A 25,882-nucleotide genomic window follows, 5' to 3' on the forward strand; every position below is an offset into this window, starting at 1 on the left:
GAACAACAACTTCCTTCTGGCAAATATAATATCTTGTAGATAGTTTGGTTTTACTTTATGCCTTTTGCCAGGGAAATGTAGGTCTTGATATATTTGCCTCCTGAAAACCAGTGGTGAGAAATGAAAAAGCCCAGAGAGAGTAGAAGCAGGCCAAGACGACGGTTGTTTTAAGGGAGTAACAATTCCCCTCAGCTTTAACCCAGTGAAGATCTTACTCTTTAAGAGGAGAGTCGCACAGAGCAACTGTTGACATTGCAGCCTGCAGAGGTTTGGAACATGTCCCTATGAGCTGCATCTCTTCTATGTCATCTGTGTACCATGTTCCATCACCAATTGCCATCGAGTCAGATAAGATTTACATTATGAGCAGGAAATCATACCTGTAAAATAAGGGGAAAGACCTCTAGAACACTGTGCAAGCTGGTGGGACTAGGACAGCTGCGCTTGTGCAATATGTCACAAGAAAAGCTGGGTGTGTTTTCTGTTTTCTTTGCCTTTTTTTATTACTGCTTTGTCCTCAGAGGTGTCAAACAACTTCTCTGCTGTAATTATCATATACGCCACTACAGAAATAAACAGAGCGTGCAGAGTGTGCTACCCAGCAGCTGCAGAGTGGGAACAGACCCCTTGTGGGGCTGGGTGGAGGGATGGAGAATGGAAGTTATTACATACCAGCAGGTACCTGTGAGAGCAGCCATACCTTAGTCTGTAACTTTAAGATGAAGGAGATGTAGATATTTGCATTCACATGGAAGAATTCTGCCATTTCTGTAAGAGCTGTGAAGATTTTCTCAGCCATTGCACAATTTGTCTCCATGATACTATGCTTCCAGTGTCATGTACAGTACATCCTATCTGTCATCGAAGTCAATCTCAATGGCTGCTTGACATGGCCCTAATCAAGACAGATACAAACCTCAGTAACAAAGGTATTGCTGCCCCCAAAGCAAAGTTGACACAGTTGGCTGGTATGTTTATTTAAATGGCTCATATCTATCCTGTTAGCACATTCCAAATCAAAGTCCACATTGTTTATTTTAAAGCAAATTTCAGTCTCCTGCTCTCTTTTGTTTATGAATGTCTGTGTTTCTGACAGCTGACAAGGGGCATGCTGAAGATTTACAATATCCACAGCTGGTTGTGTGGTGCCGTGGGCCTTTCCCCGCATAATTTTGTTCTATATGCCTCAGCCATAGAGAAAAGTCTCCACTGAGCAGTCCCAGCGAGATCTGAGTCCCATGGTGAGGACTGCTTGCCCTGCCCTGGCAAGTGTTTCATTTCATTTTGCTCTATGGCAAAGCCTATGAAATGCAACCCTGGGACAACCTGAAGTACACGGGAACAGGGGCAGTACAGGCTCAGCGTGATTCATGCCCAGCCCAACAGCAGTTTCTATGCCCATAAACTCTCACACCAAGCAAATGGTCACATGGCTTTAAGCGGGAGTAAAATTTACTGTACCATATAGGCTCTGCTTATTACGTCAGAGTAATTCCACTGCCTTGTTACTGCTGTAACTCTCAAGAGAGTCAGCTTGGAGACTCCTGCTTTTGCAAGTCCAAATCCTATCTCCTTTGGCAGGATGATCCCTTGCACACCAACTGCAATGGAGCAAGGACAGATGGAACAGAGTCCCTCAACTGAAACACTAAGAATCTTTGGCTCCGAATCAAAAATGTATCATTTTTGGCCATCTTCGGTCAATATGCTTCACAATTTCCCAGCAGTGGCATGACACGGGAATCTATGTTGTTCAACAACTTCACATTTTTGCTCCATCACTAGAAACCTGGTATTCAGACCCCTTGTGAGATGGCTAAGGCAGCGTGACATTCTCTTTCAACTGAACACATACTGGGAGGGAAAGCTACACATTCCCAATGCTTATACAGCATGTCATGTCACCTTGTAGTTTACATAAATCCTCACTATCAACACCAGGATGGAGAAATAAGTGAGCTACCTGCAAGATGGGACTGCACAGGAAGAATCCTGGTGTAATTCTTGAGTATTCCAAAACACCCATGGTTAAAATATGCTCCAGCATGTCATGTGCTGTAGTATCTTCCTGCTCTTAGTAAATGAGTCACATTCTTTGCCTTTACTCCATGAAATATTCACTTACAGATCTAATAAATGCTAGCACTGGACAGATACTTGTTGCTTGGTTAAACATATGACCTGACGAAAGGTAAGGGAAAAAAATAGAAAGACACCCATAAAAAAGCCCTAAGGAGAACAAAAGAAATATGCCAAGAGAAAATATGACACACATACTTTATACATGTTTAATTTCTGTTGTTTTCGTTGGAAAACAGCTGCAGGTGTCCTCTAATTATATCACCATTTTCACAAATATCAACTGTCATATTTAATTTGTTACATTTACCATCCAGCCTCCTCCAACAGCACACTTCTTTCATTACGCATTTAGTGCCAGAGTTTCTAACATTCAAGCTAACTTTCAAGCTAGTCAATTAATGCATTATTTACAAGTGAAATGTTATTAAAAACAGATTCTTAATTTACTAATGATTTAGTAGACCCCAGGCAATATTCCAATTTGTTTTTATTGAAATTGGAAGAACACTTAGAACAAAGGGGAAAGTAATGTCAAGGATATTTTGGCCTATTCATCTGTGCTGTACTTTCTGTGGCATTATGTCTACCCCTACATCTTCCCTCCCTTTTTTATATTGTATTTTTAATACATAACCTAACCAGTTGCAGCATGATTGAGGGGAAAGGTCTATGAAAAATGAAAAACAGCACAAACACTATTGTGAGTTTTGTTTTTAAAAAGCACCAGGCAGTCTGGAATGACTCAATACACATGTTCACCATACAATACAGCATATTTTGATTTACAGCGCTGTTCTAGCAGCACAGCAGGTTAAGAAGGTTAGAAGTCAAGGGAAATTAAATGTTATTAGCATTCCACCATTGTTGTGCTGTACAAAAGTGAGTATGTAACTTTTCAAATGCATTTTTAAACTCAAATTTGTTTCTGAGGCTTTTAGCTTGTCAGAAACTTTTACGAACACGTGTGTGCTTCTTTGTCCTTCCCATTTTTTACTCCTTTTCCTCTCTTATCTGTGCCTGTTCAGGATGTTCATTAAAGACTAATCCCACTCCTACCTTCTCTCTTTGCCAAACTGCCACTACCTACAATAATGCTGTTGTCATTAAAATGTTGACACTCGCTGTTTAGGGTCACTTAATACAGGAAATATCTTTGATTCACTGGCAATACTAATCAGTCACAAACACTAAGCATCAACTTTTGAATGGTGACTGTGATAGCTTCGAGTTACTTCTTTGGTTTTGTTTTCATGTGGGAATAAATGAAACCAAAGCAGGAGTTCAGGATCAGGTGTGTGTTTTACTCCCACAGGGTGGTTTACCAACCACAGATATGCCCAAAACATGCAGATTCAGCTTGGCTTTAAAGGCAAGGTGGGGGATGCTTGGTTCAGGGCCCTGGCCCTCACAAGTATGGGAAGTACCTAGCTCAGACACAGGTGTGGACATCTTCACCATGTGATCTACATGTGGGTAAGAAAAGCTGGGGCAGAGGATGTCTAATTTAGGCATAGTAGCTCCAGGGATCTTGGTGAGCCTAATGGGGAGGGCTAATGGATGTTTTCAGAGAGCATAGGGCTCCAGGTCTTGTTGTTTGTACCCACATAAAGTCTGCATCAGAAGGAACTGTGACTCTGTGGGCAAAATATTACCACACCTAGCCAACCCAGATAGGTCTACACTGTTACTACGTCCCTTAAAGTGGCAGGAGGCATAAACTGTAGATCAGGCAGAGGGATCTGTACCTTTCCCTGCTAAGCCTGATGTATTTGGAAGACGTCCTGTATCATCACCTCTTAGGTTTGGGTGTGAAGTCAGAGGCACCAGGCAGACCGTGAAATGACTCTGTACTCAAAGCACCACAAGAGCTGCAATCTCTGCCCTGTCACCAAGCACCTCTGCTCCCCGTAGGCTACTGGGTGCCCAACACGGCACCAGTTTCAAGGTACAAGGAGCCAGGTTGACTGTGCATGGCCATTTTGAGTGCCTTGTGGCCAAACCTTGGCTGCCTTGATCCCTGACCACCTGAGGTTAATGTCCTGCAAAGCTACAGTCACTGGGAGAGCTTTGACTCTTGCCTCCCACACCAAAAGCTGCCAACAGCCCATGCAGACCTGACCCAGCTCCAGTGAATGGTTCAGAGGAGAGAAAAGAGCCTCCTGCCAGCACCAACCCAGCTAACTTAGCATAGGTGGAGGAGGTGCGGGCTCTGGATTTACAAGTCCTTGCTCTCACTTTTGCTGATGAGCTGTTGTGCTGGATCATTGCAGAAGAAGTCATCAGAAAGTTTCAGACTTTGCAAACTAATAGTGTGTTTATTCAACTTTCCAATCATTCCTCTCCACTATCTGTGTTTCACATACCGTGAAACTGCACTACACTGTGCAATTGAATTAGTTGTACAGTGACTCAAAGGCATTAAACAATGACTTTGATATTTTAAGTACTGTCTAGGAGGGATTTTTAATTCCTTCCTCATAATGAAACAAGCAACACAAGAAAAAAACCTCACAGTTACACAACCCGGAAACATTGATTTTCTTTTCTATCCTGTGTGGACCACTCTGACACAGCAGAAACAGAAAATATCCTTAAAGCCTTCAGCTTGCTTAGTAGCAGAATAAAAACAAAGCAAGAATTGACACACAATTTTAATGCCACCTAGTAACACAAGAAGTCCCTGGTCTTATTCCACATTCTAAATCCACAGTATGCACTAAGAAGTTGAATACCAATAGGGACTTTCCAGATGCTGCTGAGTCTATGGGTAGAGATAGCAATCCTCCTCCAGCTGCAGTTACATCTGCTGAACTGGCCACTGCCCCAGATATGGGGCTGGTTAGCAAAGACACGGTATTTCAATTGTTCAGAGTTAACCGATTCATTGTGCTTGAGACAGGTTGGGGAGTGCCCTCACGAACAGCTTTGCTGGCAGCTTAGAAGGAAGTCCATGCTTTTGGGAAAGAAGTGGTGACAAGCTGCTGGAAGGAAGATAGCCCCACTGCTGGCATATCTACGTCTGGAAGAGAATACGCGCCAAATTTGAACCTCCTCTAGCTCCCTGGAAAGCCAGGGAGAGGGAAAAGAGGAGAGAGCTATACTTGTGCTCAATGGGTCAGCAGGATCTCCAGGGTGGTGCCAAAGCAAACAGCTGCTATGTGGACCATGAGGGTGATGTGGACCCCAAAATGCCACCTTCACCTCAGAGACAGCCGCACTATGACCTGAACCCCATGAAAGAGATCCTTCTGCCACTGGAAAAATACTGGCCAGACAGGTTCTTGCTGGAGACTGCTGGAAGTGGGGGCGAGAAGAGGGAAAAATGAGTGAAGAAATGCTGTGAAACTATTGGCATTAGCTGCTAACAGCACAGGGCCAGGCACCTAAGTGATGACTCACATCTGACAATAAATACATGAATAGTTGTTGAAAGCTTGTTTGACTTTCACAAAGGGGTTTAAGCAAACATTTGTTTGTTCATTAGTCTTGAGCAACACTTTTATGGCAGGAGATGCATTAAACCTTAACATATATCTGCAACCGAGATATTTGGTTATTTTACAGATTAAGACACAAAGCAATGCACACTGTTTACACAGAATGGCCTTGAAATACCTGTAATGGAGTGAGATACAGTTATTAGACACTAGCACTGTGAATCTTCATTCTCTTGAAGGTTAGTTGGGACACCATGTGTCTGAAGCTAAAACCTTAAAGGGCCCAGTTCTGCTGCTGTTTGTGCGCCTGCATCAACTTTCAGATTCCCTGGCTAGTTTTAAAAAGCAGATGAATGAAATCTGCTTCATGAATTAAATTATACCAGTGTATGGGAAAGTCATTCCCTGTTACAGCTGGTGCTACACAGCACGTACCACCGCTCACAAACTCCTCAAGACAGACCACAGCACAGAGAGTTCTGTCCCGCTTTCACAAAATGTAATTCAAGAATGAGACCCCCCTCCCCAAATATCCTGAGCTGACAACATCACAGACACATCAGTTTTGTGAGATAAAAGACTACCATGGTATCAGACGACATGGCCAAGAAACACACATCAGGCTCTGTATGGTGTCTGTACGTGGGCAGCACCATCCTTACAGCCCTTTTGTGCTCACCGGAGCCTGGTCCAGCTGCCTGCTGGCCCGTGTCCTGCCACAAGACAGAGCGGCTGGTGTGCTGTGCTCCGGTCACTCTGACTCGAGAGCTGTTGTGGCAGCAGGAAATCAGGAAGACCCAGCACGCTTTTTTTGATGGTTGCATGAAGAGGGTAAGTCTGAAGTTATTAAGAAGAGCTCCCTCCTTTAGGGCTGCTTTCTAAGATTTATGATACATAAGGTGTCCCAGCAAAAAATGAACTTGCACCTACGTGTATTTTCAATCTACAAAGCAGATTGGGAAGATGTTGCAACCAAATCCTCAGTGATGTAACATGGACTTCAGAATAACTATCCTGATTTATACCTATCAAACATAACTGTTCTCAAGTGAATAAGGTACATTTCGCCTCCTCTCTTGGGGAGGTTTTTTTTCCTGTGAGCAGAGCTGCATAGTGTAATGTTAGATGTGATGAGGGTTGGCAATAACATAATCACAGACCTGAGGTCTCCAATTTATGCGCCTGTGTGTCTTCACCTCACCAAATGATAACATAAAAGGTTACGACGTGCAAAGCAAAAAGCCCAAGTTGTTAACTTCCTGAACTTGAAAATATTACATTCCTAAAATTATTGCAAGGGCAACATACTCGACATGCTATGCAGCTGATATGAATGGAGGATGGCATGCAAATATTTCACAATATAGGAGCATTATTATAATAATAACCTCACACATATATTTTGTATGACAATGAAACCTGTACATTACTTGACTTAGTAGAATTGATCTTAGTATTTCAGATGTACACTGAGTGACACTGGAGAAAACTTCTGTTCGGGGAGAAACAAAGACCAGTATCACTCAATATCCCTATGTAGCCATGGCAGTGAAGCAGTGGGTTTTGTCACTGATACCACTGAACATCGTCTGACAGTATCTTCTGCTCTCTGTCTTTCTAGATAGAAAACCTGTTCAAAATCAGCCTGAAATGACCATTTTCTCCTACAATCTTGGTGTGGGCAAAGCTGATACAGAAGAGAGATCTGACCACACTGTACGTCCTGCTGACTTCCCTACCACTAATACTCAGGGCGGCCACAAACCTCATTGTGAGAAATTGCAAGAAATTTCATAGAATAAAAATAATTGTTGGCATGAGAGAATTTTAACCAGATGCTCAATCTAGTGTTACATGCTGTGGAAGCACAAAAGAAACTTTCACTGGAAGTTGACAACGTCAGGAGTATTGCTTCCCTTCAGGGCTGTGTTACAAGGACTATCCGTAATAGGCCATACCAACTTCAGAAGGCTTGGGACTGCAAATTCTTTTGTAGCTCTTTTGTATTATAGCTGCTAGTGCTAATTTTATAGCTTAGAAAGCACAGAGAATGATACGTTGTGCTGAGAAAAGAGGAAAAAGAGGAACTTTCCCTTTTCCACACTTGAATACAACTGCAAAATGTGCAAAACTCAGAAAAGTAAAGCATCCTGAAAAGAACTTCTGCTCATTAAAGAAATAATAACAACCTCTTGCATTGCCTTCTCTACCTTCTCTTGCTTCTTACTATATGCAGCTCCATGTCTCTCAACACCTTCCTTTGAACTTCTGATTCCTCCTTAATGATATTTCCTCTGCCTTGAACTTTCTCTGTAGGTGAGCCTAAGGCAGGCTGCAGAGCTGAATAACCCTGAACTTTATAAACGTGGGTTTGCATTGAAATGTGTGGCACTGGCCACATCCACTTTGCTTTTGCAAACATGACAGTCAGCCAACTCCATCACTCAGTAAGGTCAGCTCTTATCTCTGCATTTCCTGACTGGACAAGAACTTCTCTCTGCCTTGAATGATGCTGCTGGAGATATTTAGTATCTGTGGCAGTCTTTCCTCAGGCTTCTTCATGCCCAGCAGTTAAAACCGACATGTGCTCGGCCGGGAATTCTACACAGGGGTGAAATATCTTAAGATATAAAAAGCTGTAAATCACTCCCACCCAGCACTTGGTAGGTGAGCTGAAATCCCCCCTTATTGCTCTTGCAATAGGGAGAACTGGGATTTGTTTATTGGGAGAAATTGAAGTGGCATAGGCGAAGATTGCACGGAGAGGCTCCTACTTCAGTAGGGGGACCACACTCATTTTATCGTGCAGTTGCAAGAAAAGAGAGCAGTATGGCTTTTAGGGAGAGCCTCAAACTAGGAAAAAAAAGAAAGGTCAGTTCAGAAAAATGCAGATGCTTTCTTGAAAGAAGGGGAGGCCAAACCATGGAGTTTAGACAAAGATCTAATATTCTACAAGTTTGAGAGTGGATGTTAGATGTTTGTCTCATTACCACTGCTTTTCTGACTCAAAATATATTGATGCTTCTTAAAACACAGTCCAGCTGGGCCCTCCTAGAAGCAGATTCTCAAAGCATAGTTTAAAAGCTGAAATGGCAATATTTAGAAACAGTCTGAGGAGGCTGCAAGCATGTCTTGATAGAGAACTGAACAGTTTTAGCAATCCTTAATCTAATGAAGGACTGTAGGAGGGCAAGCTATGAGGTGGTCAGGCACTGTACTGAGTTAACTCTGCTACACCCATTTGTTTGTCTCTTGCTCTGAAACTCAACAAAAAAGGACTAATAGTTGAACAGGGGAACTCAGTCATCCAAACAGGGGAGCAGCCTCCTCCACTGGACTGTTGTTTCTTTTCTCTTTTTCGGTTTTGATGCCATTTAGCATTTAAACAGGTGGCATTTGAGTGGAATCAGTTTCTCCAAACACTGTACCTTATATATTGAGTACCAAGAAGTTATTTCAAGGGCTGTGTTTGCAGAAACAGCAGTGCAGGGAGAAATGTCACCAATAAGAGCCTTTGGAAAATAGAAAACATTTAGCTGTTGTGAGATTACTTTTCTCTTTCTGTTTTCATTGTTTAGAAACATATGAAATGACTGTAGTTTATATCTGCACTTTTGATAGGTTGTGTGACTCAAACTGTGATTACAGCAAAAATATCAAAGAGGGAAAATATACATAACCCATGGTTAGGATTAAATGTGGGTCGCAAATAATCAGTGTTTACAGCACATTTAACCTGGGTGCAGTACAGTTTGTTCAGATTTTATTTAAGGCTGAATATCCAGTGTTGTGTTTGGAGTAGTAAGTGCACCACTGACATCAGCAAGGACAGGACTTGCCTGCTGAATGCCAAGCAGAGTTTTGCTGAGCTCAACAGTCTGGAAGTTCACAAAACAAGAAGTGTTTCTTGCCATAATTAAACTGTAAAAAGCATTTGCTTAAAAAAAAAAAAAAGTTTTAATTACAATTGGCGTTTCCAATCCCAGTGCTGGAGGCGGTTGTCTTGCTGAAAATTGATGTCCTTCACGGCACTGGCAATAGACAAACCCAGTGGAAAAGCCTGTAAACAAGTTTCTAGGCAAATTTAATATTGGTTTAACCACTGGAGAAGGCATTTTGGTTGTTACCCCATTATTAAAACAGGTTGGAAATGGATTCACATACTCTCCTCTGCTGAGTTAATTGTCATATGGTTGGCATCACAGAAAACATAATTTTTCACCAACATGGCCACCCCCAGCACTAAGCACAAAAACACCAATTGTATCTGCAAACTGCTTTTCAGTTCTACTACCCATATGAACATTTTGTAGTTTACTTGTGATGAAAGACAATTCTTTTCTAAGAACAATAGAACTATTGGTCTGAGCAAAAGAAATTAAGCTGGGAACCAGCTTTTCAACTCCATTTGAATTGTCAAATAGACTGCTGAGCCTTACTGTTAGGCAAACTTGGGCCCCATTTGAAGTCATGAATATTAGAAACTCACTCCATGCTGCACATCAAAGAACCTGCGCTTGGGTAGGGCTGATGAGCACTTACAATGACTTGCCAGCTCCAAAAGTACACAGATGAATCCTGTGGCTAAACTGTGTGCTGCTCTGCTGCCCTCGTGCCTAGAGGTGGCTCCTGGCAGTCTCTGCTGGGGCTCCAACACCAGAGGCAGCAGGTCAGGCACCCTGGATGCCAACTCTGAGTAAAACCATTTCCATAGCCCAAAGTCCTGAAAAAGGGTCTGAAAAAGAGGCCTTGAGCTTATGAGTACTCTCAGTGTGCAGCCAATATTAAAGAAAAGATTATTAGGTCTTCTGCAGTATCCAGCTGTGGGATTCTAGTTTCTGACCAGAATAAAGATGGGTGACAATTTTCATCTTTACATTTACAGCTTTCCTCCTTGTGCTTGAGATCTGACCAGGACTGAAATGCAATACATTAGATGTGTATGCATCTGATAGAGCCTGAATGATTAATTAGATGGGGTGAAGAGGTTTGGAGGTAGGAAAATTCTCCCCAGCACTCGTGTTAGCTCCCCACGCTATGGACCGCTCTTGGCTCCATCAGAAGGCCCTGCAGCACAAAGCTGTGCGTGCATTCAGTGCAGGATGGAGCCCAGAGTGTGCTGCAAGGGCAGGAAGGGCACAGAGGACTGGCAGATCCTTGGTAGCACCTCCACATGTCTCCCATCTCCACTTTTGTATCTGGGGGCTGTTATTTTCTCTTTGGCTCTCAATGTAAAAAAAAAAGGGGGGGGGGGGATGGAATATGAGTAAAATCACAATTGTCTTTTATACCAACTACTGGGCCAAGGGCTTGTAAGTGGGATGGTTTTGGCCTCACCCATTGGGTGTAAGGTTAAACTTACAATGCAAATATACGGACTATTTTGCATTTTAAAAAGTCGTGCTCTCAGAAATTAAGAAGCAACATCTGTACTAATCATAATTCCTACAGAGCACATTTCTAAATGAGACACACACCTAGGGTTTTACCCAATCTGGCAATGGAACCGATTGCACCCCAGCTACCTGGCCAGTAACGACTGAACAATCAGATAACATGATGGATTAACATTTCTTAGAAGAGATTTGGCTAGACAAATGTGAATGGCAAAAAGATGCAAGGCAAAGTGATCAGCCCCCAAACACTCAGACACAAACAAACAAATAAATTACTCATGGCCTAGTTGTAATCTCACTACTGATCTTGGCTGGATTTGGACTAGTACTACAGCCTAAGACTGACCTACTTTAGGAGAGAATTGGAGAGGTGAGGCCTTTATGACCTGTTACCAACCCTTAGGACAACAGTCTCCCTTTTTAATGTTTTATATGTTTTAAAGAAGTGCAGTGCCTGAAGCCTGGTACACAGAAACAGTTCTACAGTAACATGCCAGGGAGAATGTTTCATAGAGAAAAAATAACATACAAGGAAGCAGGTTTCACTTGTGGGCTTCCAGGGTTCACTGTAAACTGCAATAAGGAAAAATATATGAAAAACAGCTTAGGTTATACCCTCAGCTGATGTAAACAGGTGTAACATCACTGCTGCTCCAACTCATAATTTAGAAGACAACCTCTTCCACATCTTTGGAGTTCTGATATTAGCCCAGTGTTGCTTTAAACACCTTAATTTCGACAGTTCTCCCTGTGATTTTGGGGTTTGCTACAAACACTATAATCTCTGCCTAGAATTTCCACAGAATGGTTAATCTGGACCTGGGATGACTCCTGGCTGTATGCATGTGAACTTAATTGTTCAAATGAATTAAACTGGATTAAGCACATCCAGCAAATTGCTGGTGGGGGCGGTTCTGCTGCCAGGGATTGCTCTGCTGCATTGCAAGAGCTGTGGCCCCTCTACTTTGACACTTGGAGACAATTTATATTGTTTGTTTCACCCTTCCAAAGACTCACAGATGGTCTGCATGATACCCCATATTGGTTTTATGATAAATGGATATCATGCTTGAGCTACAGTAAATGATATACTACTTCCAAGGACAGAAGAGCTTCTGTAAAGTGCACCTACCACTCAACCCTTTCCGCTTTTCTTCACCTTCTTTTTTGTTTTGGTTTTGATTTCTTTTCTCTTTTTCCATCTTGTTTCACTTTGTGATCTTATCCTTCCAGGTTTGGGACCTTGTTTCTGTGGATTCCACTACTTCTTTTGCTTGTTTTGTAGATAATTTATTGCAATCTTTATACTTGCAGATACGCAAAAGAAGCTTTTAGGCCTTCAGGTGATTCTTTCCTATGACTTCAGGAGCAAAACAGTCTCACAGTTTGCCACTAGCTCCACCTCACTTAATACTTCACCTGAATTTCAGGCTCTGCTTTGTATCTTGTTTAGCAGCATTTATATGTCCATAAAGAAGGCATAAATGAGATCTGACAGCTTTTCACTTAGGGACACGTGACAACTCAAAGGGAAAGCAACAGAAAATAATGCATTAATCCCGTGGGAAAAGCCTCTTCACCAGGCTCTGAACTAAAAAGCATGGCACAGTCCAGCTCATTAAGAAGCACAACAAGGAATAAACCTGACAATAACTTCAAACAACTTAATATTTACTGAAGAAAGAAGCAAGGGTAGTAACAAATGTTCTTTCAAGCAGAACACGTAGCTCACTGCATTAAGGAATATAAATCTGTTATCAAATCAACCAATAGGTATGCTTTTCCAAAGGATGCAGATGCCCAACAAAACGAGGTAAAGTCTGACACGGACAAAACAGAGCCCCTTCTCTCCTCCCACAGGAGGCCTGTGCCAGTAGGCAGGGTGGGGTAGCTCTTTGCTAGAAAAAAAACAACCCCATTCTTGCTCCTGGTCCGGGTGAACTGTGGCATCTCTGGGAGGGCCCTGCACCACCTGAACCTTGCAGAGTAATGGCTGTTCATGAAACAACCTATACCATAGTCTCTAAGGCAAGTGTTCTGCTCAGAAAGGGGGTCTGCTGTGCTCTCAAGCCCCCTGACACTGCCACGCTGCCTGTGGTACAACACACGGAAGATGCCAAGCTTCTCATTCCTGTCTAGGATCAGCAGTGCCCATGAAGTCTGCCAAAAGCAAATGAAGAATTGGCAGAGCTTGAGGAGAGTGGAAGTTTATATGAATCACATCTTTATTTGTGAGAAGTTTGAGGAAGAACATGATGTCAGGTTAAAACATGTTCCGAAAGGAATGTAGCTTGCAGGACTAAACTGAAATTAATGTGTGCTTCTACAACCCTGCTGCAATTACTGGCTCCTGTGACTGCAAAAGGGGGTGCAAGGACAGTTCTGGAAATTCAAAACTATAGTTCAATAGCTACCAATTAACATCATGGTGCATGTATGGGAGAAATAAGAAGAATATTCAGGACTCTAAGAAACCCATGCTAACAATTTCACTGGGATTTTACACATTTTTTTCAAGCTACATTCAGACCACAAGATATTCATACTGTTATTAACAATCAGTAATGATCCAAAAAAGAGCCATCCTACTAAATTCCACTGCTTTTTTTTTTTTTGCTTTTTTTTTTTTTTCATTTCACAGCCCAGGAAAGCTCCTACAGTTGCTGTCACCTTATCTACTGGTAACTAAGAATACTTGTTGCCGATTTATGGATTCCTTTTTTCAAAATAGTTGCAGAGAGAAAGAGAGAGGATGCAAGGGAAAGCTTGAGAGATAATTCTATAAGGAAGTGACAAAAAGAGAGGGAGGAAGAGCTTTCTCTTCATGAGAGATAATACAGTTTTCTCATTCAAATAAAGTTTTTTGTTCAAAGATAAATGAAAGCAACTCTCATACTATAGCAGCATCACCTTACACATGTACACTATTGTATGCAGTTAGTCCTCTACAGCAAAAAGGACCTGGGAAAGGTGCACAAGACAGTTGCTTTTCCCATCTTCTATCAACAAAACACAAAGGAAGATCCAGGTGACAAAATCCTAGCCAAAATCTTTTCTATAGAATACCTTTTCATTGAGTAAGAAATTGTGCTTGCTTTTTCCTATACTTCAAATCTGCAAAATGTTGGGTTTGTACAGCTTGCATGAAGCCATGGGAGTGCTCTTTTCCTAAATTTGTCCACACTGAACTTTGAAAAGGCTGATGTGGGAACGATCCATAGAAAGAAGAGTCTGTACTTCATTTTGCCCATAAATGGAACTGGATGCATGGCACTGGATTATGTGGAATGTGCATGGGATCCTGCTTACACAGCCTGTGCACAAACCCCTAATGTTTGCAGGCACAGTTGAAAGTGAGCTCTGCTCAGAGCGGATGTTTCTCTTCTGTATGTAATGCTGCAGGAATGCCAATCACATTAGTGATTTTACATCACAGCAGGCCGATAACACATGAAAACTTTTCTGACATGGAGAACAGTTCTGGAATAAGTGGTGTGCAGGATGCCTTCCAGAAAAGCACTGCTTACCCTCTAACCCCCCCCCCTTTTTTTTTTTTTACAGATAGTATCACTGGACTTATGTGGTAGTAGATGGATGGCACATTAACGAGAACATTCATAATGCAGCAAACCTCTTACTGCTGAATACTGAAGTTACCAGTTTGAAAGGATCTGTGCCCAGAAAATCATAGTTATCTTTCCATTTACAGAGAACAGTCTGTCTATTTTTTCAGAGACCTTGGATTCAATTCTGACTTTGTTTAAATCAGCTTTGCTTGTTTGACCTCAATCCCAGTTTACACCAATATTTCTGAAAGACTCATTCTCACTCGCTTGCATTATAGTTCAGCACAGTAGGTGATTTAAAATTCTTCTGATTTGATATAGATATGACTTAATAGATGTGGTAACATGCTCTATGTTTCTTGTAGCTGCACAGTTCCTCCTAAAGCACAACATGAACAATAGGACCATCACAATAATTACTGCTATTATTGTTCTAAAATACCATTTGATTGACACATACATGTTAAGGTGTAGATTTCAGCCTGAGCTCATTATTTCTGTCTCCTTGACCACGGAGCTGGGACACTGGGTGCTAGACCATTTCCACAGCAACACTCTCATGTAAACTGTGGAGGAACTAGTTATTTACTGAACAATATCCCACCATTGAACCCTCCTGGGTACTGTCCCAGGTCGTCTTGGAAGGCACCAGCGTGGATACTGCAAAGGAGGGTAATATAAAACGGAGAGGTCTGAGAACGGCTCCAAGTGATCAAGCCCTTTTCCCCACTGCAGTTAAGGCAGAACAGAGGATCATTCTAATCCTCCTTAAATTGCTGCACAGGTGTTACAGTGCCTGGTTTACAGCTACTCTGTCTTGCCCTCCTTGAGTGAACTATACCCTTTCCTGAAGCGCACCTGGGCTCACAGCACTTGAACACACAAAACCTCCTGTGAAAACTCCCAGCAAACAAACACTGTATACAGTAATCCAGAAGGAATAAACCTAACAGTTACTGCTTGATATTTGAACATCGTTTAATGAGAGCCCAGAATTCATCTGTAAATGCACATTGTTAATTTAGGGCCTGCTATTCATTAATTAGAGGCTTAGTGGCAAGTGCCATTGAGCTATCTGCAATGTTTAAGGTTACATCAAGCCCTAGTAAATGGCTTGCTGATAACAAGATGCATCCATCTTCATTACTTGGCCACTCCTGTCTGAGTTTGCTCTGCTTCCTGTAAGGGCTATGTCACTTGGAACTGAAGAATTAAACTTTTATCCAAACCAGATTCTGCACTTTCACCTCTTTTTATTCCTTGAGTAGTTGCAATTTATTTTACTTAAATGACATCGGATTACCTAACATGGAGAGGAGCAGTAACTTAACCTAAAACAGTCTGCAGATCTTTAGTTCTGGGATAGAGTGTTGCAGTGGGTTAACATTTATAGAAACCATTACATTTATATTTCATCTGATACCAGTCTCAGTGTAAAGAAATAGTTTCTCATTTTTCTTCTCATAAGGTTACAGCTTAGATAGGATAAAACCCCAGAAAAATACAGGAAATTAATTTTAAATCTGAAGAATAAATATCCCTTTTTGTTAAAGTTTACTTTTGCAATGTTACACTCTCAAAATATATAACATTCAAAGCAATCATAATTCAAGTGAAATAATTCACAAACAGCATAAAGACACTTCCACATAAATCCTCAGCTATACACATGTGTCTGTGTGTGTTCATCCAGGGCAAGATCACTGCAGCTAGTCTTTTCTGACTTTCTATTAAACATCCTCTATTTTGAGCAAAAATGCTACTGCCTGTGCCTAAGGAGATGCAGTTGAACCTAATCATCAACTTCTTAAACTCACTGTTTTCCCTTAAAACTACAAGTATGAGAACTTAAAATAGGAAACCAACCTCTTTTGGCAGATGGTCGTTTTAAGTAGCTGCTGCTAGAGACATGTAAAGCTACCTGGCATGGTTATTTAACACATTAGGGTGCTCACAGGTACAGCCTTTTCCTCTCAGAACCATGGTTCAATTTTAAGCATCGCTGCTTGGGATAGGTAATTGTAAGCACAGTGGAAAGCAAGCTTCTGGATGCTGATGCTCAAACTGCATGTGTATGTAGGAACATAAGAGAAGAGGATGCTTCTGCAATGATAGCTCAGGGTAGGGTACCAGAAAACTCTTATGCAATTGAGTTGGCACACTTGCTGGCAGTGTAGATGGTAGGTTTCACTGGGGAAAAGTGCCCCACAGCATTACTGCCTGATGTGCACAGTGCTGGCTGGTGCAGAGGGTGCCTATACCTCTCTCACATGTAATCAAGTAAAAGAAATGCCAGTTCACACGAGGCAGGCAGATGTAGGGGCCACAGCTATTGCCAGTGCAGCACTGAACTTCTTGGTAAGGTTGGTGATGCAAAGAATTCATCACTGACTCTGCAGGCGTTGTAATGTGTGAGAGATATCTGTCCCCCACCCCTAAGGCACAAGTAGCTACCAAATCACAGTGAGTAGCAACTTTTACATTTATAATCAAATTCCAGGAGGGTTAGTTGCACTCATGTATCATTCTTCCATTAGCCTGCATCTTCGTTAGATACTAAATGAGAAAATAAAACCGAAAGGGTGGGGAAAAAAGACAAAGCAGACATAAAGCTTGCTTTGTAACATTTAGACACAAAGTTATCTACATTATCCATGATTGAAACAGACAATCTTAAGCTGAGTATTTCTTAAATTTACCAGAAGGATGAGCTGGACTCTTGAGGTAAAGTGCTCTTTGAAGCTAATGTGCTACTGTACAAAGAAAGCTTTTTTTCCCCTTTGAAAAGATAAAGCTAATATTGTGGTGGCACAGGCTACAATGCTGCCACTGAAATGGAGGTCAAAGCTGAAGGTTCTTTGCTAGCAGAAAGCTAGATAGAGGTATTTTAATTTTTTTTATTATTATTATTCAAACAAAAATTCTGTTCTAGCATCCTAAGCTATACATACAGGTCTCAGGATAGGAAATCGCTCATCTGTCCAATTTCTATTATTCAATATTGCATTAAAAAAATCAGAGGAGGAAAAAGAAAAAACTTTGGGCATCCTCAGGTCAAGGCGTTTTTTAAAAAGGCTAAAAGCTGTTCAGAAGGGTTACAGTATCCATAAAGGCAAATGAGATTATATTTAAAGACTGATGGAGAAAAAGCAATAATTGAGATAAAATGCTACTGTCTCAAAAAGGTTTAGACTGAGGAAATGCTGATATTAAAGCAAAGAAATTGAAAGACTTACAGATCAGCCATCACATCAAAGACAGCAGAGAATTTAATTAAATTTGCAACAATTATGTTTACTTTTAATGTTTACTGGGTTTTTTACTTTCTTCCATCATTGTTCAGTTAAATATTTTTGTAATAACTTGGGCAATATTGTGATTGTGTGTCTCCAACCACCAGCTGTCAACTGCTGACCTCTCTGTTCCCTGCATCTGTAATGTTACAAGCCTTTGTCCTGGAAAGAGTTATGACGTTTCAATCAAATACACTGTGAAGTTACAAAACCCCTAACTTGATCTGGATAATGACTGCTGCCTGGATACTTATAAAATATATTTTAGACAACCCCCCCACCCTGCCCCAATCCCCAGAGAACAGAGATTAGGAAAAAAATCAGAAACGTTACTCTCTGCTGCTTGCCTCTAATTGAATGAGTAATTGTTACATGAGATGAGTGTTGAACGTGAAGCCTGTTGTTAAGGTGTATGGTAAATAAAATGCACATAAGTCCAAGAACACAAAATTGCTTGGCCAAACATCATTGAGGCCCTGAAACACAAGCCATGAAAGTATACTGAGTGCTTAGCTGGGCACAGGATCTCTGTTTAGTCCACATAATTTTGGTATTGCAACCTATTGAGAAATTATTTGGATTTCAAACTCTGCCCTTTTCTCTGCAGTGACTTTTACCCAAGAATTACTAAGTCTCAGAGGCTGCAGTAATTATGGCCAAAGGGAGTTGTGATAGAGAATGGTTTCATACCCAGCCAAAACATCACAGCAATAGACACTATAGAGCTCTATTTGTCTTTTCTGCCTGTGACTCGGGAGCTTGTTCACGTGCTGGGACACCTACAGTCTCTTGATAGATCCAACCAGTTTCTTAAAAAACAAGGAATATGACTAGCAGGTTGCCTAGAATATAAATGTCTGAACTGTAGCACAAGGGCCAGTTCGAAGTGGTGCACGGCTAGATACAGAGCTAAGAGCTGCTTGCCCCTCTCCCTCCCCACCGTGCCACAGCTGGCCACTGTCAGCAGCACGACCTGCCACAATTGCTGCTGCACAAGAAGCAGGGCAGCAGACCCAGTCTGGGAACACACAGGTTAGAAAAGGTAATTAAAATCTCAGTCTCATCAAACTCAGCCATTCTCTGTATGCAAAGGTTTTATAAACAGAGGGACTTCTCTGATGTTAAATCCCCCTCCCTTCTTTTTCACATGGATGCAAACTAATGTTCACAGATACGACTGTGTTGTGGATTGCTCTGGATCTCTTCGGTTTCAAGTTCTTGTGATGGGCCAATTTGCAGTCTCCAGGGTGGGTGATTGGCCTCCTCAGTCACTTGGGATTTATTCTGCTCACTTACTGGAAAACCAAAACCTTTGGGACATTCATTATTATGAGAGTGACAAATGGCAAATAACAAATTTTCCACCTTCAATAATGAATTTTCAGAGAAGTCCTGTATGTCAAAATGTCCAGTGGTCTGCAGTGCACTAGCGAAGCACTATCATGAATTTCCAACCACCTGTGTTGTAAAAAAAACATTTGCACATTCCTTTTTATATTATTTGTATCTGTGATGGGCTTTTCTCTGTTACCCTTTGTGAAGGTGTCCAAGAGCTTGGCTGAAGGAAATTTCTTTTATATTAAAAAAAAAAAAAAAAGTTGCTAAAATGACTTTCCAAACTTGCATGCTTTGTTTTATTTCAGCCTCTGGGCTTTTCAAACAGGTGAGCTGCCATCTACCAAAATAATAAAGAAATAAAAAGATATAGAAAAAGAGCTATGAAACATGTTTCAAAAGAAGGGACAATCCAAGAAAGAATTGCATGGGTCTGTAAATTACCATTTTAATTTGGGACCTGTGACAACCTTGACAATGCCCCTTTATGTCTCTCTCTATTGTCTCTATTTATATCGTGCCATTTTTATTTACTGTTTATCTAGCAAATAAAGCCTGCCCCCAACACTCAGAGTGCCAGGCTACAGAATTGCTGTAAGCCTCTTCGGAGTGGTGTTCAGCCATGGGTAAACTAGTCCTGCAATGAGATGCTCCCTATTCTCCCTCGAAGATCCAGAAAGAAGAAACTCATTGCTTATGCTGCAATTTTGATAACCTAACTGGCAGAACAGTTATTCAAATTTTAAGCTTCTAAATGCAGCAAGATCAACCTGGCCATCCACATAAATAATTTTGACATGATAAGTATGCGAGTGTGATGATAACTGATAAGTGAAGCAATTACCTTGCTTTTTTGGATTATATTAAATGAAGATTCTGATAGAGTAATGAAAAGAGACAAAGCAGACAAAAAGGCGGCTGTAGAGCTTTTGGGCACTGTGTTATCTCTATTATACCATATTGAAATAGAGAAGCTATCACCAATCATGCTTCCTATGTAACTTCTAGCTTCTAACCGTGAACAATGAATAAATTGTCACAAGACAGTAACTGATAAATTGGGATTGGCAGTGCTTTTTAAAAGTGTAAATAAACTTATCAGCCCCCTCACCCTCCCCAAAAGGCAGTACAGTGTGCAGAGGATTTTTTTTATTTTGCTATATTGTAGCTTGCAAGGTCTCCTTTCATTTACCCACCTCAGTTGTCTTTTGTTTGGCCATCACTTCTGAGTAGCCACTTCAGCATAAGAGTTTACTCCAGCATGGGCATTCTTTTTGTGCTGTACTACAGAGCCCTTTGCTTTTGTCCCTATGTGTTTTTTACTTCAGCTGTTATCCTCCTCTCCTAATTCCTGCCATTCCAATTAGAAGCTGCTCTAATTATATGTTTTTACGCTGCCTTTTATTGCATGCAGAGGCATACAAAGATATAAATAGCACCTCCAAGCAAAGGTGCCCAGATCTTAGTTTCTAAGAACAACTTTGCAGACACCAAGTACCTCATAGATAAATTAGAGTTCTCCAGAACCACACTATTTCTTTCCAAAGACTAATGCCAATTCCTTCTGACAGGACTTTTTACTACTGATTTTGGCAGGATCTGGCCAGGCATTCTTTTTGGCGGGGGATCATGTGCTGAAACTGATATTTGTACATTGCATCCTTTCAAGACAAGGCACAAATGGAGGGGGAATGTCATTCCCTTGTTAAAATTAATTAAGTAACCTAACACCATACATCTGGGGAGAGAGGACAGAAGGGGAAAGGAAGTTCTCCTTGTTCTCTGTTTACCATTTGAGCCCTGCTGCACGCTGCAATAGCATCACAGTGCTGTTACTAAGCCCCCTATGCTCTGCAGCCAGATGGGCCTAAAGGCAGTGGCAGAGCTCCTGCTTTGTGGGGTTCGCTGCTTAGGGATGACCATGTTGCATCCCTGGTTAGAAACTTGTTATGCCTTTTTTTTTTTTTTTACCTTATCATACATACACTGGAAAAGCCAGGCAATTTGGACATCTTGCTGGCAACATGCTTGGGTTTTTAGAAATGGGAAGCAGTTGAGAATTTTGGAATGGATAATAGACACGACTTCCTTCCTTGATGTCAGGAACAACGGAGGGGATCTGTAAACCAGCAAACTCTAAGAGCAATCAAGTCACCCTTCAGCTTCCCACTCTGATATCTGCAGCTGAAAATCTCTGATAATGAAGGCTAAGCATACTGACAAACTATAGTCCCCACTGAGCGCCTCTGCACTGCCGTTATTAGACTTCAGGATTAATACTCCACAAGGGTGCATTGTTCTTGCACATTGTTTACTTATTCAGAAAGAGTTTTTTGGTTTGGACGTCTATCAGTGAAAGTCAGGCAGATCACAAACCAAATTTTACTTCATGAAAATGGAAGTCTGTCTTTCCTGCTGTTTTATAGGAGTTGCTGGATTATGTGGTGGATTCTATGGCTGCAGAACTGCATTAAAGCCCCCCCAACTTTGACTACTACCTATTGTTCCACAGAATCAATTTCTCAGATCCATCTCCCACTGAAGTCAATGTCGAACCTCACACTGAATTCAATGCTCCTGCTACTTATTTCAAAAGAAAGCATTTTAATTGACTCAGAACTATCCAGGCGCACATACATCTTGCCTATGTAAACACATTTTTGTTCCTGTTTCCACCCATAATGTTTCTTTACCTATTTGCTCAGTCTGCATTAAATTAGCAAAAATGCTTGTTGCAATGACATTGGGTTTTCCCAAAAGTTTAAGTGTGGGAAAGTATGAAAATGTATTACCAGCCCTCTGGGTGCTAAAAACTCAGCTGGGTAGAGACCATCAATCAGCGTAAGCTGAGGCAGCCTGTCCTCCCCCAGGATCTCGGCTGTATGTTTTCTCCTCCCTGCCCCAGTGACACTCGCACAAGCGCTCACCTTACCATGCTTTGGTCTGATCAGGGAACTGATCTGGCTGGAGAGAAATCTGCCCTTTGGGCTGGGTGGTCCCCAGCAGGATCAGTGGCTGTAAGTCTCAGCTCTGCAGCCACAGGAGCTGCAGTACCCATGCAGGGGAGGCAGCAGGAGGGCACCACTGCAGATGGGAGGGAACAGCCTTTTTGACAGCTGCCTGCTGGTTTGATGACCTGACTGAAGCTCAAGATCAGATCGCGCTTAGGATCATGGCCTCTGGGAGAACTGTGATTTGAGGAAGTGGAATGCATCGGGGGTGGAGTATGTCCAAAGAGAGAACAAGAGGAATAAGTAAAGAAAAATCTTGCCTCCTTTTTAATCAAAACTGTGGCAAACCTATCAGCTACTGTACTGCATCACATACCTGAGCTATGATGCTCTGCCCTCCTGAGGTTCATCATGCCCTATCTTGGCTGCTAACTGTACTATGTTCACACACCTAGCACGGCACAAGACCTAGATCAGCCACGCTGGCTTGGGTGGAGCAAGTAATGGTGAGGGTCAAGACTCTTCCCTAGCTGCCCTGATCAATTTACAGGTTATTTCCTAGCAGTTGCCTGGAATGTCAATATTATACAACCATTAGAGGACCCAGGAATGTCAGCAAATGTAAAAATGACACATTGAAATTCCATTCACCGGAACCAATTTTTAATCAGGTAAAGAGTCTGTGTGGGTTGCATCAGTAGAATTGGGCTTATGGCAGTATTAATTTCAAAAGCACTCTTATGACTTAGAAATTTAAAGTCCCAAATGTAAGAGTATTAAGAGCATAAATATCTTTGGTTTTCAATGGAATCCAGACCCCAGAGTCACTGAGGTGCTTTCAGAAGTCTGTATTTTGCCCTTGAGAAATTGTATTTCCCCAATCTATTTTCTCCTGAGACATGGAACAGACAGAATTACTAGGCTATGAGAGTTGATTCTCATACAAAAGATTACATGATTTGCTAGATCCTGTTCTTTATGATCATTGATAAAATCAAGGAGAAAGACTAACTGCCTCTTCTTGTCGGGAACTGTGGAATGCGGAGGACGGGCTGATAGAAGAGGGTAGAGGTGGTTCGCAAAGCAATAGATTAGATCAACTTCTTGTCACCTAACACAATCACATTTTCCTTTCATCTTTACTTTTAGCCTTTTTGGCCTGCAAAAGATAAGAAAGTAGACCAATTGACTGGATTTAGAGCTGTATTTCTGAGTGATGGTACAGAAATTGGAAAAAGAAATTTCTTTGTGTGCGCAGATTTCTCCTGGGACGCTTTTTCCAGTATTGGAAACTTCCTTTCAGCCTATGCATACATTGCAGAGGACTGAGGAGAAAAAACACATCTACACATTCATCTAAGATAGAATATTGGACCTTCATGACCAATTATAGAAGAGTGGTTGATACCCTACCACCCTCACCCTTACCTGCATCTCATTTTTAGTCACCCATTCACACAGGGACCTTTTTACTTTTATATTACACAGGCCTGAACTGCCCAGCTTTGCTACAGTTTTCCATACAACCACTCCAAGAGTGTTATTTTCCAGTGAGGATGTTCATGCTTTTTAGCATGCCTTGTCCTCATCAAAAGTATCTCAGAATGCTAAGTCTTGCAGAGCAGGATATGATCTAAGATTTCAGAGCTATACGGGTGAAGATGCACCTTGAAGGATGGGAGCTGCCGTTGTGGTAATATTTTCCCATTGCTCTACATGATTTGGAAAAATTATACATGACCTTTGGTCTAGCCATGTAGTAATAATCAGATATGTACAGGGAGACATTTGGTATTGATCTACTACTAATCAGAAATCAAAGTAAATCTTATCTTACGACAAAGTGTAATTAACTATTTGGTTAATTACTATAATTATCCTCCCCACATTTATTTTGACAGCAGTGTCAGTAGCAGAAACTATTTCCTTAAATTGCTGTTGCCTATTATGAATTACAAATTCATACAATTTTGACAAATTATTTTATTCTCCTTTTAGCAGCATGTTTTGCAACAGACAGCCTTTCAGAAAAAAAAAATGGCCATCTACTTGAAAATCAAGCTAGAAAGGTCACACAGAGATTTGCTATGCTGGAGCTAACAAGTATCACATTTGACCAAATACAAAATTCTTTTTCTTTCCTCTCCTGTATAAGGTTCTTTGGTTGCCCAGATGACATTACGAGATGCGAGGAAGGAAAAAAAAAAAAAGCTAAAGAAGAGGGGGAGAAGGAAGAAGAGAAAACAAGAATGGTTTACAGTGGTCACTAACCCAGAGGTGGCCAGTGGGGGCAAATGGACTAAATATGACCCATGAAATTCTACAGTGGGGTTTGCACATTGAACATTATCCCCTTTCTTTATTGTGGGATGAAGAGAGGGTGAATACACAGAGGCTGCATGACATATTGGTGGCGCTCTAGGACTCAGCGCTGCTTTTAATTTTACCATAGCCCAAATAGGTGACAGAAATGAGATGTGGTTGTGGCCAGAAATCTTTGAAAATGCAGGAATTCAAGTGGGAGCTCTTCGTATGCTTTTAAAGCTGGAATCAGACCATCTGCTCTGTGCTTCATTTAGCAACTTCTATTCTTAACTAAAATACTTCTGAGCCAGCTGCTTCAGCACTGCAATTCCTTCCTTCTGCCCAGCAGAGCTCAACCTCTGGGGAGGACTGAGAGCTTTTAATACAGTGCATTGTCCAAACAAAACTGAGGATCTCTTGCTGGGACAAGGTTTACCAAACAGCAAACAAGGCATGTGGCACTAATAGGAAAATTGCTTGCATTAGGATGGGTCTGGATTTTCCGTGGGTTGCATCTCCTATTAGGAAGAGGAAAGAGTAGGGAACAAAGAGGCCGAACTACAAGTGACCCTAGAGTGCTCACCGGCTGCCTCTGATTTGTGCAAGCAGAGTCTGATTGCTTTTGAGAAGAATTCTTTGCTTCTTGTCTACATTTAAGCCCCTGGGCTGCTGCTGCCTCTTTGGTGGTGTCAGGATCATATTTGGAAATGACAGAATATGAGAGAAAAGCTGTACCACTGAACTGTTTCAGCTGATACATCCCCTTTGTAGAATGGCAGTGATGGAGTTAACTGAGTTGGCACCTCTGCTGTGATAGCATAACCCACCTTGTGTATCCTAAGTGGTAATGACTAACATGGTCAGCAGTTGGTGCCAATACTGAGCATTTGTTTAACCTCCTAGTTTGCTTGTAGCAGAAGTAATTTACTCACTACACAGATATCTACCCCAGTCTAATCTCCTTGACGAGAGATTACAAAGGGGTGGCGGTCTGAAGTGGCATAAAATTCCAAATACCATATCTATTTTTACTCATTGACAATAGAGTAATATCTGTGGGACAAGGATTAGTAAACAGAGAAAGATATTCTTTCTTAAAAGCCAGCTTTTCTCCCTGGTTTAAAATTACAGTGGAGTAGATCTTCAGAAATGAAATAAGTAGTTCAGCAGTGTGCCATCCCAGGGATGGATTTCTGCAGTATGGATCTATAGGAAGCGGATTTCAAAATTACACAAGGCCACACAGAAACGAACACAGTGTTCATATGTAAGACTATACTGGGCATGCTTGCTTGATTTCAGAACAAGTAACAAAAAGACCAGAGACACGTGACTAACCACAAAAAGACCAGGGACCTTGATTTTACTGCAATACTGATGTGACTTGTGATACTTAGTAAGCTTCTAGAGTCACATGGCGAGATAAGAGGTTCAGCTGCCATTAAAAACATGGTATTTCTAGCCCTTGTAACAGAGGAAACTTTCAAAAAATGAATACACACACATGCACTGTGTATT

The sequence above is a fragment of the Gallinula chloropus genome (assembly GCF_964237585.1).
Source record: "Gallinula chloropus genome assembly, chromosome: 6".
NCBI lineage: Eukaryota > Metazoa > Chordata > Aves > Gruiformes > Rallidae > Gallinula > Gallinula chloropus.